The 20,697-nt window shown below is 41.5% G+C and overlaps 1 protein-coding gene across 1 annotated transcript in view; it reads left to right on the top strand.

Moving 5' to 3' along the window:
- LOC126485041 (endothelial transcription factor GATA-2-like) overlaps positions 1-20,697 on the top strand; it is a gene marked incomplete at its 3' end in the record, with an annotated part of 640,253 nt that overhangs the window by 34,493 nt on the left and 585,063 nt on the right. The gene's annotated exons all lie outside the window — the stretch shown is intronic.

Below are 20,697 nucleotides of genomic sequence, written 5' to 3'. Positions count from 1 at the left end.
GGTGATGGTTATACTTCGACAGTATTAAAACTGTAAAGTACAGAAAGAGACCGATTTCTACATGAGGCAGTATATATATTGGTCCAGTTATTTCGACCATCCCAAATTACTTTTGATCAGAAACAAATTGAAAAATGTATCGAGTAAATATTGTTTAGCTGCCACAGACGCATCAACGACCACGACTGCCATTCGTTTATCTTTGTTCGTTACGAAGATACGAGCAACAATATGTCTATTTTAAATAGGTGTAAAATTTAATCCATTGTAGGATTCACGTAAACATGTCTTTATTAAAGACGTACATGGAACTGACTTCGACTCTTGTATTAGTACGTAATGTAGATACACATCTGACATAATTGGTCCACTTGGTGGAGTTGATAGTAATCAAATGTTAACACTAGAGAAATGCACACCACTCATTCAGTGAACCGTTTAAATTTTCCATCGATAAGTAACATTTATAACTTCTCTTTGCTGACCGGCGGATGTGGCTGAGCGGTTCTAGGCGCTTCAGTTCGGAACCGTGCGACCGCTACGGTCGCAGGTTCGAATCCTGCCTCGGGCATGGATGTGTGTGATGTCCTTAGGTTAGTCAGGTTTAAGTAGTTCTAAGTTCTAGGGGACTGATGACCTCAGATGTTAAGTCCCATAGTGCTCAGAGCCATTTGAACCATTTTTTTCTCTTTGCTCGTGTAAATTGTTCGCACACAAACTCACAACTGAGCACAGTTGACTGAATGGCTCTGAGCACTATGCGTCTTAACTTCTGAGGTCATCAGTCGCCTAGAACTTAGAACTACTTAAACCTAACTAACCTAAGGACATCGCACACATCCATGCCCTAGGCAGGAATCGAACCTGCGACCGTAGCGGTCGCTCGGCTCCAGACTCTTGAACCGCACGGCCACTCCGGCCGCCACAGTTGACTGAATGACCGGTGTTCATTTTCCTTGTGTTTTCATTTGCTTACTATCAGCCTCAGCAAGAGGACGAGTTACGGTACCCCAAGCACGCGGACAGTGTACTGTACTATAGTTTGGAATAATTTCATGTTTACGTGATATCTTTTGAAGAGTTCTTAAGGGGTGGAAATGGATTACCAAATAAAAAAGAGAGGGTGCTATTGAAGAAAGACCTATCTTCGCAACAAATAAAATTAAAAGAAAGGCAGTCATTATGATTAATGTGCCCCCCGTAGATAAACAATATTTTCTTGATACTGTTTTTAATTTGCTTCAGGACAGAGTTACCTGAGGCGGTCAAGATAAATGGAATACTCTTTGTTGTCCGAGCGAAACTCGTAGGTTCAGCAGAGGAGTGACGCTGGCCTGTAGCTACTGTGCCAAATCGTGATTTTCACGGAGTAGCTAGTACTTTTGGATACTTCGTTATCGGCGACACCGTGCCCTGCTTTTTCGCTCTGCAACTGCTGCCGTGTTCTGCGAGGCGACTTTGGCGGAGGCGGCGAGCGCCCGCGACCGGAAGCGGCCGTTTACCGGCCCGGGGTGGCGGCCGGAAGGCGCCGGACGCTGCAGCTCGCGGCAGTAACAGCTTCGACAGCTGACGGCCGCCCGGGACAAAGGCCGTTCCAGAATATTGCTAAATAAATTAAATATTGATTAAAGCGCCCTGCACCGTGCGCTGCCCGCCAAAGAGATTAAATTTATATACGGTCGGCCGTCCGGACCGACGTGACTTTCCATCAATTCTTGCTGTCCGTATCGTTGTTCCCTCTTTTTTGCCCCCCATCGCAGAGAGAGCAGGAAAAAACACGTTTTAGAAGTAGCCTTTTTCTTGAGGCGGTACGTCGGAAAATCTTTGCACGCGCTCGCTTCTTTTCACTTGAATGGATTCAACGCTTCGTAGTCGCCCATCACCGAATATCAGATAAGAACGAATAATTCATTGCGGCACACTGAGAAAACTTCATATTGTAGGTCGTTCAATATTTGCGTAAAATTTCCCACAGGGGATTGTATGTTCACTTCGCTATTTCGTCATTGGAAAGGGCGTTTGTTCCACAGCCGAGAACGAATGCATTGGATCTCTCTACAGTGTTTCGCAGTTTGTCCTCGTAATAATGGATCCCAAACTCTTTTGTTTGTCTAATCAGTTTCCTGTCATTCATTTGTTTTTATATCTCGGAAGCACGAAGGTGAGTGTTAGTTCCCTGAGTAGGCATTGTTCTGGGTATTGAGTTTCTTTTTTGAATTTTATCACGTCATAGGCAATATCCGCTATGGACCAGGGAATTGTAAAACATTATAGTAATGTTTTCCTTACTTTATATCATAAATTTGCACTCGGCTACAACAAAGTCGTACAAAATCGATTCCATCTCATGTCTTCTCCACATGTATCAGAATTAATTTTTTTATTTAAAATTGCTGCACATTTAAAATACAAACTCGTGGTGGGACGTAAGCCTTTGGCCTTCGCTGTACTAGGAATCGATCATACCTTGGCTCCTAGGATTACAGGATTGATACAAACAAGTAAATATTAATTTAACAGAGGTCTACATATATCCTTCTCCACTTACATTGTCAATGATAAGTTCTACCCTCATGCTCAGTATAAAAACTAAGGTCAAGACCGTAGCACTAGCGTCCATCAAGATTTTGTTCTGTTGATCGACGGATGGTTAACTTGCTGCTGAAGATATCATTTGACATCAGTATCGGAGGAACGTGGGCCCAGAACACTGCTCTTCCGGCTGTTAATATCGCATTTTGAAACCAGGACTCATACCTGTAATTGACTTACCCCCATGATTTGTTATCACGAAACTTTCAGGTCCCAGTTGGAGCTGTTTTTCAAGAACTAATGTTTTATGGTACCTATAATAGAACCTGAGTCTTCCGTATAGCGGTCAGTATGAACAACCTCACAGCATCGTGCCTGATAATTGTAAATATGAACTCGTAATTAATGAAGGGAATACTTGAGTTTATCACATGTTCAGCTGTAATCCAACATACCAGGTGGCTTAGCACTCGTATTAGACAGAAACGGGAGCAGAATCGCAGTCTTGGCATCATGCTTTAGCGAGCGCGATCCGTATCTGATAACACTGCTATCGACGGAGCAGCAAACCACATGATAAGGATATGGGGGAGGGTCAATATCCAAATAGTGTAACTTCATAGCTGAGAAGTTTGGTTTGCTTTGTGTACACGTGTGTCTTTGATCACTGTAGATTTGTCACTTGCGTGTGTAGTCGGATGCCCACCACAATGTTAGCTCAAACTGGGTGATACACATGCACGCTGTTGGCGTGTGCTGGATTTCTTTGGTGGACTTGAGAAATCAGCGTGGCATTTACCGAAACAGGTGAGCGAAAGCACCTAAATAGTTTATCGCCCAAGCTGATGCTTGTATCAATCCAGCGGTCATTACTTTCGCATGTATTCGATCTGGTTGTGGCCCATAAGATACTAGTACAAGTGAGTGTCAGACTTTACCAGGAGATAACCGCGAAATTACTTTTGTTTAACCATATTCTTTGTCGTAGCGTCTTTGCCTAGCTAAGGGCGACCGTGGAATGGGATGCCCCAGAAAAACGGCAAGCTAGCATTAGGGGAATGAAACTTTGTTGGTGGATGTAGTCGTAAGAGCGTAATTGCAGAGTCGTGACAAAAGGGCGAGTACTCATTTACATAGAACTGTGTGTTGCTGGTGCGATCGATTGAGGCCGCCAGCGGAGGAGCGGAGCGCGGAAACAGTGATTAGGGGCAGTTGTTGTAATGGAGGCTCCAGCGCATGTTTTAGCGACAAGGAGGAAGGGCCTAATTGCGGTCCTCCGCCCGCTCTGGAGAGAGTCCTGGCTACTGCGCAGGATTCTTCATACCGGTGCCGAAATAGGCCGGGAGCACTCGCATCGATGAGGTACACACGTGAAGGACTAATGCGCCTCTCCGCTATTGTAGACAATTCAGACCAGAAATGCCACTTATCTACTCGAGCATAAACCCCAAATAACAAGACTTCGAATCATTTTCTTGTGATAGATCCATCTGCCTTTTGGCAATATATGTTACATATCTATGAACGTAGAAAGCTGCTGATACTGCTTAGAAGTAGCAAATGGAGAAAATATCTGCTTTTAGTTTAATCACTGGTTCTTTCGATGCCACTTCTGGATGGCTTTTTTTTTTTTCCTCACTATCAGAGCTCTAGAGAGAGTGCCATCAAGAAAACATAAAATTTATTTTTCATTCTACACTTTTCTGAATAATTCTTGTATAGCAAATATATCCCCACTTTAATTTATGAGTTGTATAAAAAATTCGTTTTATCCCAAACTGCCGAGTAAAAAGGGAGCAAAAAGCATAGAGTTTTAGAAAATTATATCCCTGTTACAGTTTTAGAAAATTATATCCGTATACAGGGTAGTCAGAAACAGTCTGAAAAGCCTGTAAGCGTAGAACAGATTGTACTGAGAAATAATTTTAAGAACAAAATTTGATACGTCGCACCGTTACCGAGGTTATTAGCATTGAAGTTAACCTGTCAGGCAGCTGCGCGCGCAAATTCAAGCGGTCAGCCAGAGACTGAATCGCCAAACGTGTTCTTCGTTTGGTTTCCTAAAACCGAAGACAGTGATACCAAAATTAGACATGCAACGGTATTAGGAATCGAGCCCGAGCCAAATGCTGAGCAGTCTCTTTCGCTGTCATATACGCTATGAGAACAACTGAGACAAATTATATCTGATGGGACGCTTGAATTCGCGCGCACAACGGCCTGATTGGCTAACTTCTAAGCTACTTAGCACGGAAATGGCGCAATGTATCGGATTTTTTTTCTTATCAATTATTTCCCAGCGCAGCTTACAATGCCATATCCTTACAAAATTTTCACACTATTTCTGACCACCCTACATAATACTTTGATGCACTTTAATTAGCACATTCCCAATTTACTCTATTATCTCGACAGTGTTTTACGAAATTGATGCCGTTATAAATTTCGTTTAGAAACATTTTGCATGTTACTCTGAGGAACACTTACTTGCGTTAAACAAAAAAAAAAAAAAAATAGGAGAATGGTAAGTCCAACGTCTATCAACAAAGCTAAAAACAATGAAACGGTTTTCTCTAACGCCGTTGCCTGTTGGTCTTTCAGTAATTATCCAAGTATTGAGTCCATAAAGCTGACTGTGGATGAATAAAATGTACTGGTAGCGAGATTATTCCCTTGAAATGTAAATAAAACACGAGCACAGATACTGATAAGTGTTACGTTATAAGTAGATATGGACTTACCAAGGTTTGGTACATCATTAACGGTCATGCTTACAAAATTAGATTTAAATAACAGAGAATAGCATGTAGCCTGCAATGAAAAGCAGTTGTAAGATTAAAAAAATATGTCACCTTATACCAAAACCACTGTATGTCTGCGGGAAAAAAGCTCAATTCGGCCCTTCCACCTTTGCAAATGACGACAGTGAACTGTCTACAATAACCTCAAATTAGGCAATATAAACAATCTTAAACAGAGAGCCCTATAACTGAAGATTTTAAGGAAACTTTTAACCTATTTCTTGCGATGAATATAGCTACGCATCTGAAGAAGGCGCGTTAGTTTAGTTTTTAATAAAGGAATAATACGAGTAAAACACAGTACCGCTGATACAGCGAATCATGTTGTACATTAACCGTTCATTTTGAGGTAAACTGTTACTGCAACGCCTTCTCTCGGAACAGTGAGGACAGCGGATAGTGTTTCGGCTAAAGGTGTGGATAAACAAACACGTTGTAGTTGTCACTTGCAAAAGATATGTGGTGAGAAAGCGAAAGTGAGGGGGTGGGGTAGGGATGGAGGGAGGGGAGTAGGTGAACAGAACTGGAGAGGGAAACTGGAGGAGGGATGGTAGGGGACGGAGAAACGGAGGTATATTGAGAGGAAGGAAGGGATTGGTGAAGGTAATAAGAGAGGAGTGGCGCGATGAAGATAAAAGATGTCCATCTGTGATGTCACGATAGATCATTCCTCTGGCACCTCCCTGTAAAAAAGTATTGAACCTGTTTACACATGATAGCACATCACAGCTGTAATGATTACCTTGACTGCAATAGACTTAATTAGTTAACCACATTGGGGACAGCAGCAAGTCGCTGTTTTGGCGTTTCTTTGTGAACTGCAAGATCGTATCTAATGTTATCAGTATGCTGAACACGTAATACAGCAGCACCTATTTCTAGATGTTGCAGTAGTGGGATCTCTCTAGGAATATAGGCTATATGTACGTCCTTTTTTTTAGCATTTTGACGTTGAAGTAATCGAGTCGAGTCTTCTGCACTAAAGATATACTGCCAGAACCCCATGTCTTGCGATGGGAAAGTTTTCTAAATCCCTCAAAGATGATCAAGATAATGAATTATCTTTCAAACCGGCCTACAACCTTGAACCTCAATTGATAGTTGCTCGTTAATAAAAATGTTTGTCTGAACAGCTTCAGCAACAATTAGTGCATAAGGGCGTGCGACAAACATATATTTACAAAAAATACACAGTTGGAAAAATAATTTTGCCCCGTTCTATACAGGCTTTTTGTAGCTGCACTAAAGTTTGTTTCTGAGGATATAAGTCTTGATCAATGAGTGTTTTTAACTTTTCGGTGTTTTTCTTTTTAGGCCTGGTAATGTTTAAGTAAAACCTTTCATATTTAGTTTTCTTTAATCTTAATTACAGATCTGATGGTGACAGTAACCGAAACTTTTATATTAAAGACAGCTTTATTCACAAAAATCCTGAATCATAGAATCAGTTAGGAAATTAATATTCCTTACTAGTAACACTATATTTACCTTCGACAATAACAGTTGTTTATAAACTCCACAACTTTATTTTCGGCCTTTGGAAATTTTCAAGAGAAATAAAGCAAAAATTCCCTACTCCAGCATATGTCAAAAATGCATAACATTTTCCTAGTGTAACACTTGAAATTGACCGAAGGCCAAAACGTCACTCGTGGTCGATACTTATAAATAATTTTACATTTCGAAATTACAGTTCGATCATCAGTGCTTCAGTGGTGAACCTTTTTGATTTATTTTTCATGTATGTGATAATGAAGAAGCTCACACCATCTATTCACACATATTAACATACAACGTGTCATCTTTGAAAACTGTGCAAGCAGGTACTTCCGTGTTAATATCATAGGAGAATTGCCTTATTGTGATGTTATGTACAAACAAAATCAACAAAATGAGCAAATAATCTCGAAGAAATTTAACATTGACACAGTGAGATAATGTTCAAAATCATTAGATTTAAGAAAGTCTTCGTTCGTAAAAATTTTTATTTTATTTTATAATCGCGTTCGATCTATATCATCAACAGATATGTCTAGAAAAGGAAACATAATATGCAAAGTTAATCAGTGGAAGCATTAATTTAGTGTATGACAGTACTGAAACTGGCATTTACGTGCATAAGATGAGAAGCAGCTAAGAGTCGTCATAGGGCAACATAGCTGTGCTGCTAAACTAGTATATAGAAGGTAAAAACGTGTAGCCCCTATAGGTATCCAGAAATCATTAAAAGATATAAATCAAGGTAAAATTCCATAAGAAACGAACGCAAATGCTCCGTATACTGTGCTAGCAGCTGTGGCTTAAGTGACTGAAGAGGGTTGGCCGATAGTTGTTCTCACTGATAATTATGTTGGTACTTTTAGTCTTTTCTATGCATATCAGACGATGATCATACAGGTAAAAAAAGTTGAAGAATAAAACATTGTCTTATATTCTACAAATGTTCGCAGATAGGCATCCTTACTAACACTATCTTACCGAAAGTATCCCAAAACCCTAATGTAATGCGGAATTGACGACTAGATGTCACGAGAGGCAACCCGTCAGTGTAAAAGGAGGCGAGGAATATTGTGTTGTCAATAGAGAAGCAGGAACAGCAGACAGGACCAGTCAAGAGAGCTACTTGGAACGTGGACTACTCATTGGATGTCACCTGAGTGACGAATCCGTGAGGACCGTTCTCAAGTTGCCCAAGTCAAATGTTGATAATGTAATTCTGAAGTGAAAACGCGTAACAAGTGCAGCTAACCCAACAACAAACAGACGTCTTGTTGCGACAGAGAGGGATCGTAGGGATTTGCGGAGGACGGTCGCAAGTTGCATAAAATCAGCGGAAGGAGTCGCCGTTGAATTCCAAAGCGCTACAAGCATTCCAGCTAGACAGTGACTGTGCGTGGGGAGTTAAAAAGGAATAGGGTGTAGTGGTCTAGCAGCTCCTCATAAGCCACTCATTTCTGTAGCCGAAGGTAAGCGACGCCTGAAATTGTGAAAAGAGCGACGGCACTGGATAACTGGAAACGATTGATTTGGAGTGATGGTCACACTATAGTCGGTGGCATTTCGATGGAAGGGTTTGGATTTAGCAAATTCCCGGGAAACGCTAGCTGTCATCCTACGTACTGCTAACAGCGAAGTATGGAGGAGGTGGTGTTAAGGTATGAGGATGTCTTGTGGTGATGGTGTGGTTTTCTTGTTATGCTTAAGGAAACGCTAAATAAGATAGGATATGGACGAATTTTACAGTATTATGTATTTCGAAAACAGTATAGGAACAATTTGGAGGCGAGGGTTGTTTCTATCAGCATGACAGTTCACTCTGTGATACAGCAGCCGGCCGGGGTGGCCGGGCGGTTCGAGGCGCTACATTCTGGAACCGCGCGACCGCTACGTCGCAGGTTTGAATCCTGCCTCAGGCATGGATGTGTGTGATGTACTTAGGTTAGTTAGGTTTAAGTAGTTCTAAGTTCTAGGGGACTGATGACCAGAGAACTTAAGTCCTATGGTGCTCAGAGCCATTTGAACTTTTTTTTTATACAACAGCAGTTTATGGACATTAACATTCCTGAAATGTACTGACCTGTGCAGAGTCGCTCCTGAACGCAATGGAACATCTTTGGGATGATTTAGAACGTGGACTTTGGTCCACATCACAACGTCTAATATTACTACCTTCTCTGGTTGTGGTTCTTGAAGTAGAATTGGCTGCTGTTCTTCCACAGACATCGACACTTCACTACAAATGACTCCAGCAGAGTTGAAGCCGTCATAAAGGCGAAGGGTAGACACACCTCAAAAATGGTTCAAATGGCTCTCAGCACTATGGGACTTAACATCTGAGGTCATCAGTCCCCTAGAACTTAGAACTGCTTAAACCTAACTAACCTAAGGACACACATCCGTGCCCGAGGCAGGATTCGAACCTGCAACCGTAGCGGTCGCGCGGTTCCAGACTGAAGCGCCTAGAACCGCTCGGCCACCAGCGGCCGGCGGACGCACCTCAATGAGTGCCCATTAATAATGTCCAGATACTTTTGATCCAATAGCGCAGTAACTGAAGACCTGATGATGAGACTTGAGACCGTACATTGGGGTAGTAAAAACGTCATTAAAAAGACAGCAGACGAATTTTATTGTTATGTTTCCACGGATATTTTACAATTCGAATCCTTGCCCGTGCTGCAAAATTTGGGCCCGCCGAGGTGCTGCCGCTTCCCCGCGCGTCAAAGGAGGCCCTCTGGCAGCAGTAAACAGGTCGGCCAGCAGCGCAGATAAGGCGTCGCCTGGCCTGAGTAATTATCGCGGATTATTCAGCGCCGCCGGCTGTCCCGCGGCCGCGGGGAGCGCCGGCTTCTTGCAGCGTCGTAGGAAGCGAGCGAGGAAGGAAGAGGGAAGCAGCTAGCGAGCCGCCAGCTGAAATCTAATACGGGCGGCACAGGCACAGGCACAGGCCGCAGTAGAGCAGCACTCTAGCCAACGCGTGGCCTTTTTTCTTGTCGTCGCGCCGCTATCGGCGACATCTGTGTGCGTCACGCTCATTCATCACACCGCTCCGCATTCCCGGAAGGCGAGTACGTACGCCGTGAGAGCGCCTCTTTGTGTCCCTCCCCCACCAATCCCTGCTGCCACTGCTCGTTCGTTTGTTTGCTCGTCTGTTTGTTTACGCCCGTATTTGCGCGTCTCCTCCGCAGCTGCCTTCGCGCCGCCTGCTGCGCTTTCAGACACAAAATCGTCGTCGTCCTGTGGCGGCTCCCCGCGAGACAGTAGCTGTATACGGTTTCTTCTTTGTGTCAGGTCAGGGCACTCAGTGCCTCGTCTCATGTACAGGTATCAGATACCACGGAACAGAGGTTTCTGTAGAGAAATGGGGGGGGGGGGGGGTCAGAAACTGGTGTCCCGTCGGTGTTGTGATATTTACAGTGCAGTAGCTCGTTTGAACTTCGATGATGGGAAGGAATACTGCGAGCCTGTGGAACAGGAATCGTCATAGAGTTCCCCTATTGAGGTTTGGAGGAAACTTTATAAAATCTTTATTATTATGGTCACATTGGCATGGGGATCTTACGGCATACATACATCTGAGACAACAATTTTCTAAATCAGTATAATAAGGCGCTACTGCCTTTGAAGATCGGATTTCCAACTACTATTAAGTATGAAGCATTCCAACCTACTGAAAAAAATGTCTATTAACTGAGTAGATAGCGTAAAAGATCTACAAACAGCGAAATTGCTGGTTGGATTCTTCCTAGTGGCAACTTGCTTTTCTTTACCTTTCTTTTAATTCAGTATTTATTTTTAAATTGAAATGTTACTCGACACATATTGGATCATAATGTGTTAATAAAATTAAGTATTTTATTTTTATTGCTAATAGGACGGAAATTCGAGTCTTCACAATATATTAAAATTTTATACAAAATAAGAGACATCAAATATAAAATAAAATATTTTTTTTATTTGTAGAGATTATTGATGAATAAATTTTTTCCGTTTTATGGTAAGGCATTTCATTATCTCTGCACTAGGATTTTATTTTCGCTTGATTAGTAACTAAAAATAAATTTATTTTTATTAAAAAATGTGCTTATTATTTTTAATCAACATGTCCATTTGCTAACAAATGTTTAATTTAAATAAATTTAAATAAAGTTGCTATTAACGAGACTAGAAACGGTTCAAATGGCTCTGGGCACTATGGGACTTAACATCTGTGGTCATCAGTCCCCTAGAACTTAGAACCACTTAAACCTAACTAACTTAAGGACATCACACACATCCATGCCCGAGGCAGGATTCGAACCTGCGACCGTAGCGGTCACGCGGTTCCAGACTGAAGCGCCTTGAACCGCACGGCCACACCGGTCGGCAACGAGACTAGAACCAGAGAATTGGTGATTAGTAGACTTTAATGCTACCCATTTTTTAAGCTAGCGACCATTGTGTTGTGTAATTAGTTAGATATGTAGGTAGTTTGTTTCACGTTCCACGGATAATTTTTCGCGGTAAATCGAACTGATGTGGAGCGAGTCATTTTACATTCACATCCCAAATTAATTTGTAAACGTGGCTACATGCTGAATATTTGTAAGTTTTTTTTTTATTTTTAATATACAAATGAGAGTTTGTGATTCTTACCCACCACCAATACACAACAAAATATAAAATTTTCTACGGTGTATCAATTCTCAACAACGAACTTTTTCCGTTTGTTTACAAATTTCTGACTTTTGTATCATTAGGTAAGTGATCACACATTATTTGACTGCATTGTACACCACTTCTTGTGCTAAAGACAGTCTTAATGTGGAGTAATGAATGCAACTTCTGCTAATGTTGTTGTAATTATGTACGTTAGTGTTCTTTTGAGCTGTACTGGATTATTTACAACAAATTTCATGAGGCAATAAATATAATATGAAGCAGTAGTCAGAAAGGCCCATTCATTAAACGCATGTCTAGGTGATGCTACTGGGAGCTTGAATTAATTCTCGCTGTTGACGAAGTTAGGACTTGTAGTCCTACTGCTACAGCATAGTGGACAGCAACAAGAGACCTATTTAACAATAGGACCATTAGTCATTTGGATATGTGCCTGACTTTCGAATGGAATGAAAAGAACATACCTATCCATATTTCGTGCCTTGAACGTGTAGTGTTTTGTTCGTACGAAACAGCATTTGCGGGAAATGTTACTGTGTTGCTTTCATATCAAGAAATCTGCTGCGGAAACATATCGTTTGCTTGTGGAAGCGTATAGAGAGCACGCTCTGTAGGAAATAATGCGCAGAAATTGATTTCGAGAGTGCAGAGACAAAGATATTGAGGTGACATACGCTCTGGTCGGCGTGCTGTACCAAGCAACCCGATCAAACGGCGAACGCTACGAAAAACGGTTACTCAATTTGAATCACGCACTTTAAGTCAAACGTCAACAACATACACGGAGACATGATAGTCATTCTGCTTCATGACGATGCCACACCACATGTTGCAAACCGAGTGAAGGAAATCTTGAACGGACTTCAGAAACGATGTCTTGCCCCACCGCCATATTCACCAGTTAGTCTTTTCCGATTACCGTTTGTATCGGTCCATGCAGCATGGCCTTTCTGAGCAACACCATATCTTTTAACGATCTCGAAAACTGTCTCCATGAGTGTATCACCTCAAAAGAACCTGATTTTTTTTTTCGTTGGATACATTTGTTTCACTAAAAGTGGGTAAAGGTTGTAGCTCCCAAAAATACTACTTTCAGTAAATTATCTTGTAACATTCTGTTACAATAAACTTGCGTTTTCTGTACATCAAGCAGCGATAATTAATTCAAGTACCCGATATTTATAGGTTTTGTAATAGAAATCTTACGATCTTGAAAGACCATTTTTTCGAGTTATTTTGGGACTTACTTTAGCAAGTTAATGTGTGCGCACTGATATCCTTATAGTAAAATGCGCAACTAAAGTGGAAATGAAAGGACTACACGTGTGAAACACGTTCGTGGCAAAATAATACAGTAATAAAAATAATAACAAGTCACTGAAAACTGTGAATTGAGACAGGTAGTGTCAGTCCAGTCGACGATTTTTTGAATGGTTCGTCGTGATTGTTAATAGTGCACATTACAAGACTAAAAGTGGTGCGACAGTTGGTTAACAGTTGCTTGACTTTTCTTTCCATTTATCACCCAGAATTTGTGGCACATGTGAAAAAAAGGTCGTTGACCAACATATTTCCTTCAATTGTCCTAAGAGATGAAACAATTTCCACACTCCCCGGTATGTTTAGTGCCAAGATTCTATATTCTTTAGATTTAGTGAATTAGATGAAAATGTTAACTTTTGCACTGTACAGTAAAAATATTTATTTACTTGCATTAAGATAGGCATCTTGAAGTCGACTTAAGCGAGTCAAAAGATAAGACGGCCTGCATTAAAAAGTTTTTTTCAATTAAAGCCAGATAGAGCAATTAATTTACTTACGGAACGGATTTATATTTGCAACGTAGAACGTAGCTAACTGCAGGTACCGCGAGAGGAGACGAACGCTGTACGACCGTGAACTTAGTCTGCTGGAGCGTTCGTGACCCGCTAACTGCAGAGTGGAAGTGGACATGCATATGTAAAGAACACAAGCGAGCTCGGACCATTTACATCATGTCGCGCAGTGATCGAAAGGATACCGAGGCTCGCGATCTGTTTGCCAATCATGCGGAGGAATGCCGTTCAAACGACCTCAAGGATTTACTTTTGAAGGATGTTCGAATTTCTCTTTTCTAATAGCTAGAGAGGCTGCAAGATCGTTGTATAAATAAATAATTAGCTGTCCTCTAATTTACTGAAACTTGCGACTTTCTCATATACGTACCATATACAATTTAAGAACAAATGTGTTACGTAGGTGGCCCCTGAAGTAGACGTTATGCAACTTCACATGCCACCAAAAGGAAGCGAACCCTCCACACGTCAGATATCGGTTTCCAAAAAATCTTGAAATGGCTATAACGCCTTAACTTACCTAATCTGTAGTCTACAAATTATAATTCGAACAATAACTAAACTCTAATTTTTCTATGGCTGCTGAGGTCATTTGTCTTTGGTGTTACATGAGTATACTGTGGGCTAACAAAAATTGCTCTCCTAAAATATATGCAAACACTTTTGCGTAACGTCCGTTGCTCTACAGATTTTTGTATTTTGAAAACACTAAGCGGCTGTTTCTACAATCAGCCGACATAAAAACGGAAAGTAGAAAACCTAAAAGTAGAAATCTATAATACTGTTAGGGAATGTTGCCTTGTAGCGGTAGTGCGGAGTACTACTGCTTTTACATTATGAAGCAAAAAATTCAAAGGTATCCAGAGAAGTACGCTGTCATTTTCTAATGCAGAATAAGGCTAGGACAACATTACTTTTTCCTTTGTTCACTCGACTAAAACACACACCAGTTACGTTGACAAATGAGTGAGAGTTGTTGGTATTTAATTCCGTCTCAATCGAGAGTTTCTCTTCTTTCTTGGACTGGACTCTTAAGGTAGTCGCACGCCGACATTGAGGGCTCGTTCCGTAAGACTGACTGAAAGAATTTATTAACTCTACTGGATTGTGAAAATCTGCTTCATTCTGTCAACAGACCTATTAGAGAGCAATATCAAACGTAACAATTCTTTAACTTATACGTAACACTTGTTTAACTTATATAGCGAAATTCTGGCTGTGCAACAATACCCAGGATATCCAAAGGAGTCTCAATCTGAGGGTAATCACGGCATCGTTCAAACTGCCTCTTCAGGATCGTGGATGGCCTATAACCACTGAGAGGAAATGAAGGAAACAATTGTAGGGATGAGTATCTTTTGTTAGTGTTTTTGCTGACTGCGTTTAATTTTGCATTTCAAAGTATCTTCTGGTCAGCAAATTAATTTGCCGGAAAAAATTTTCCACGTAAAATAATTCCAGTGAAAATAGCTTCGCATTAAACCCTTATTAAGGCTTATGCTACCACAGTTAATTACCAATTGCAATGCGCTTCAAAAACGTTTCATACATTATTCGATGGCGGGTCGTTCTCGACGAGGCAATTTAAGGTTGTAAGAAAAGCAGCAGATCATTGCCCTGAAATATTATTTCATAGTGAAAATAATTGCATCGAAGTAGTAATTTTTTTCGCTGCTGTAATACATGAGCCTCAGATGGTCATTATTTTACACAAATTCAGTACTTTATGCTACACGTGCTATTTATGATCTCTCTTATGCTCCCATTTAGGTCTCGCTAAGGTTTGTAATTCATTACCACACTGCCAGAAGAAGATGAGAAATTAGTCCTCCTACGAAATACGTGAACAAACGGTAATAACAGCTGAAGATGACACAGCAGTCTCTGATTTCAGATTAAATGCGTTACATAAATTTTTCTATGTGACTCATAGAACGCGTATTTTACCCTGACATTCATACTTTCTCACGCGTCGTCTTAATACTACGTATTTGAAGCTCCATCCAATACTAAAGGTAGGGCGGAACGTCTGCTCTCTGGTTCTCCATACAGTGTTTAGTCGTAACGCTATTTGATGTTCCGCCGAACGTAAAAAGAGTGTTTGTCTTTTTGTTTTTGAGGCCTGTCAAGTAATAGGGAAGCTACTCCGTCTTTTGTGACAGTAACAAATACACACACATACTCACACACACACACACACACACACACACACACACACACACACACACACACACACACACGTCACAGCATATCATCTGTCCTTAACCCGCCGCTCCCCTCCCTCCCCCCTCCACCTCCCCCCCCTCCACCTCCATCACCTCTTCCAAAGCATTAATATGACCTGGAAACATAGAAATACATGGACATAGAAAGACAGAAAGGAAAAGCAGACGCTTACACAGCCAGAAAAATAATGCAAAAGGCGGTCGCATTCTTCACCATCAACACAAACAACACATAAATAGGGTGAAAGTGAATTTATAGAAACATGCACACGAAAAATATTGTTTGTCAGTGCAGTCCGCTATGGTAATCGTCAAACGCCTGGCTGTAGTAGAACGCGTGGAAATGTCGTAGAAGTCAAAAAACGTGAATAATAAAAATAATTTAAATGATGAGAACTATTACTAATCTCTCTAGACCGATTTGTAAGAACAGCCGTAACTGTTAATGTGACCACTGAAGAGGCTTTAAAAGAAAGTGAAAAGCGTCTAGTGCAAATAAGCCACAAAAAAAACAGAACAACTGAATTAGTTCTCGTTAAAGACAGGGTCTAACGTGTGCAATACGATTGTCTGTTAACGGCGCCTTCCCTGAAAAGCTGGCGCCGTGTTTCAGTAAAGGTAGCGTTTTCGTACTGGATTTCACTCTGCTGTTCTTCTGTTTCTTTGTGTTCGACCAGCGCGTACAGCAGTTCGCGCGAGTGGAAGGCGCTCCGCAGAGATCCGCCATGTTGTCGGCGATATTAAGTCGCGCTTTGCCGAGTCTCAGGTGGTGACAGTTGGGCCCTGCCCGATGTCGCGTCGAGACGTCCACAGAGGCGCCTGCGCCGGTGTGGTGTGGAAACAAGTGCGCGGCCAGCGTGCAAAGCGGATTATACGGCCGGCCCAGATTAGTGAGCGCTGCGCGGCGCGCGTGTGCCTGCTCGCTGCTGCTGGTGGCCGCTGCGGCGCCATCACTCCCTCATTAGGGCCGCGCTGGATGGCGCGTAATCAGCTGGTACCCGCGACTCTAATACGCGCTCTCGGACGTTCCCACGGGCGTGCGCGAGCACCTCTCACGGCGGGAAAAGCTACGCCCCTGCGTCACACCGCTCGGAACCAACCCGTGCACCACTCCGACAAGCCTACCAAGCCACTGGGGATGGCGGTTATCACTGAAACAACCGGTATTCGGTTTTACCGGTGCTTTTCTTCTCCATTTTTATCTGACTGTTAAAACCGCTGAACAGATCAGGTTTTCGAAACTACCGATTTTCCGTTTTTTTTTCTATTTGCTGTTGAATCCAGTAGTACACGTAGACTTCGAAGAAAAATTAAAATTTTTTTTACTAAGGTGAACAAGTAAGAGATCTCGATAGACACGTGGTTGAAGCTGTGGTAGAATCGCTTTCATTGTCTCCAGCGAAGGTGACGAAGGTGAAGGAGGCAAGCACTGGAACAGCGACAGGGAAAGGTCACAAGCTGATGATTTTGTTGCAGCATCACATCAGATGGTGCCAATTTTTCACACTGAAGCAGCCACAAAATAAAGGGTTCAGTTATTATCACAAGTTTATAGCACACAGGTAAATTTATTACTGTATGATTGACACCTATAATGCCGGCCGGAGTGGCCGTGCGGTTCTAAGCGCTACAGTCTGGAGCCGCGTGACCGCTACGGTCGCAGGCTCGAATCCTGCCTCGGGCATGAATGTGTGTGATGTACTTAGGTTGGTTACGTTTAAGTAGTTCTAAGTTCTAGGGGACTGATGACCTCAGATGTTAAGTCCCATAGTGCTCAGAGGCATTTGATTTTTGACACCTATAATGTCCCATAAGTGACATTTGGGGCCTTTCCTTCTTATATCATGTCGCAAGTTTGTTGTCATTTCTCCCATTTCTAATCAGTGAATGCCATTGAAGCATAGTGCTTCATTGCTGTCGTACTACGTAAACCAAAATAATAACTACTACTTCCAGGATAGGGATGGCAGCATTCTGCAGTATTATTCATTGTATTTCTTTGTGTTTTGTTTTTTGGGTATTCTTTTCAAGACAGTGCCTGTTCCATCACTAAATGTGTACCACCGTGTGTCGGCATCTTCGACTGAATTTCATGAACAGAAAGATCGTGCGCAAGAGCTGTCATAAACTTTCTTGAATAACGGAAAATCTCATTGTTTGAGATGAAATGTGTCCAACTTGCCTCTCCCAATACATCCTAAAAACTATGACATGTCACTAACATATTTTGTTGTCCACATCGCTGTGTTGAAGAATCTGTGGAGCACTTCCCACGTTAGTGGGGAGCAAAATTTCTACATTTTCAGTAAACTGCACTTCTATAAAAGGCGGCAACGTCTTTAAGTCTCCAGCAAACATTTATTACTGCCAGGTACTAGCGAGTATCGTTATTCTGACATATAGCATCCTCATTAGAGTGAACACGGAAGTAATTAAATCTTATATGTGTGACTTCTAAGGAAATAACATTGACTTCCTACTTTCAACAAAGTAATTTATTGTTGGAATAAAGTTCTAACATCTTACTGGACATTAACGTCCAGTTTATGTGCATCTCTCTTGGCTATTTACCAGTGTGGGAAATTGATGCGGATGGGTGCTGAATTACTCGCGCATTGCATTGGCTCTCTCTCTGCTAATATGCCGCACTTCGGCGGTTAGATGCGAGAATTATTTTTAACTGTAGTGCTCTGGAAAAATTTTCAGAACCTGTAAAACTTGCACCCGAACGAATAAAGACATTTTTTTCAGTATTTTCAGTTGCCCTAAGAATCCTCGGAGATTTCGTGTGGAAAACATCTTTGAGTTTTCATTTTGACGTAGCGATGCAGATACAGGTGAAGGTTATAATGCTGAAACCTTTAACTTCGGAACCAACTGCATTATTTTGTAAACAGTTTTTTAACAATACTACTAAACGTATCCGTCAGGATTGTACGACATCACGAATATGTTAGCGTCTGTGTATCCTGTAATGTTTTTCATGTTTTAAATGCAGTTCGTCATGCGGACGTCATAACTTCCTAACAATGTATAAAAATAGAGCTAGTCTGCATATCAGATAAACGGGACTTTTATTCGATACAGAGATTTCGTGCTACCCTATTTCGCAAGGTAACGCTCTGTGCACTGTTCTACTCTAGAAAGCCGTCTATCCATGAGTTGAGAATAAAGTAATCATATCACTCGACAACAGATATATAAGAGTCGGTTACAAGACCAACGTTGAGATTTCGGTGACGTCTGGAGATGAACCCCACTTGCTGCTGGCTAAATCTGTTTGCAAGTGCAATTCTTAATATTGCTGTGTGACAACGCGGTTTAAGGAGCCTAGCATTCTTTCTCCATGATAAATCGGTTCTAGTAGGTCTACGGAACGTGGAAAACTAGTTATATATGTAAGCAATCTCGCAATTCTAATTACATTACATTAGTAGTTCGTCGTAATGGGTATACTAATTTATTAAATCAGCAACCTGGAAGCTCCGTACATTATTCTACGTAAGCAGGTGGGCAAGATAATGTGAATGCTTTTTCTTTAATTTGAACTGGTCTGTAGGGCCATGTAGCAATATCATCAGATGTCAGTTATCTATTTTTCAAACATTCCTATTTCTATACATTTTCTTATCACTCCAACTGCATTCTTTCTTTATTATATTTTGGGAAACTCACAGCAGGACTCAATTTCGTGGAACGAGCGCGAGGTGGCAAATTGGTAAGACACTGGACTCTAAATCGGGAGGATGGAGGACCAAATCGCCGTCTACGGTCTTTATTTAAGTTCTCCGTAATTTCCCTTAATTACCTACGCCGAATGCAGTGATGGTTCTTTGAAAAGAGCTCTTTTGATTTGCCCCCCCCCCCCCCCCCCCCGCCTCCTATGTTTGTAACGTTCGCGTCGTGGAAAGAATATCAGGCCCTAATTGTCCTTCTTATTTTCCTTCCAATCCGTGACCTGTTCAGAAGCACAGCTGACCGAAGTGATCCTACGACCCTGACAGAACTGCTAAAGCGGCCTCCCACAACCTTCCTCTGCAAAACTACTTTTGGGTAATTTTTTCTGCGCAGATTTAGCAAATTTAATAGAAAATTGAATAAAAATGAAGCACTATTAAACACTCATTTCTTGAAATTAGATAATCTATTCTATAAATTAAAAGAGAGTCGAAAGTAGGACAACATCTGTATCTTAATGCTTTGGCAGTTATTTTATATCCCTTTTTGCATAACATATAAAAAAAGACTAGATTTTGTCTTTATAATTGTTAATAATGAGTTAATTACTATTCAAAAACAAAACAAAACTGCTACAATTACGATTTCAGAAAATAAACCACCCAGAAAATTGTTTTTATAACAATTTTATTTGACATTTCCTTGGTTTGAGCGAAGAAATATTTATTGCCACGGGAGCCGAGTTTAGCAACAGTGCTACGTTCTGTCCGCATGACAGGCACGTTCGACCGTCCCTTTCACCAGCATTCGACCTTTATTAGTGTTTTAACTTCCTTAATTTGTGGAAACTGTCTTCACTGGTATTTACAAAATATTTTTAATTTTCGGTGTTTGGATGTGTATCGCTTAACCTATACTTTCAAATTATCCAAATGCTCTTCGGCTTGGAAGCAAGAGTTTCGGTAACTAGCCTGTTGTATCGGCATCGTCTGTATTTTGTTCCAAAACAAGCTGCACGTTTTTCAAGATATGACACAGATGTGTCAGTTGAGTCCTTTCTTGACTGGAAATTAAAAGGTAGATGAAACAGTGTGATACATGCGAGGGTTGCTTTCTATTTAATCAGTCCTATGAAATACTTTCGAGCACTCTGACTGAAACGTTCTCGCCACAGTCTTTATTCGGCAAAAGTCGCCAAAAATGTGAAACACAAGATGATCCCTCTCGCTGACGTTTGATGTCTTTAAATTCTGTAGCGAAGTAGAAGCAAACTGCTGAAAGGGAGCGATCTGTGAAGGCTGCAGCTGTGTGAACCATGGACACTATTAACACATAAACCATGTTAGCGATGGATGGCTTTTAGGTAGCTGGGTTGGGTTGTTTTGGGGGAAGAGACCAAACTGCCACGTCATCGTTCTCATCGGTTTAGAGATGGACGGGGAAGGAGATCGGCCGTGCCCTTTCAAA

This window comes from Schistocerca serialis, chromosome 1, assembly GCF_023864345.2.
Source record: "Schistocerca serialis cubense isolate TAMUIC-IGC-003099 chromosome 1, iqSchSeri2.2, whole genome shotgun sequence".
In the NCBI taxonomy this organism is placed as follows: domain Eukaryota; kingdom Metazoa; phylum Arthropoda; class Insecta; order Orthoptera; family Acrididae; genus Schistocerca; species Schistocerca serialis.
This window is presented reverse-complemented; position numbering and strand designations above follow the sequence as displayed.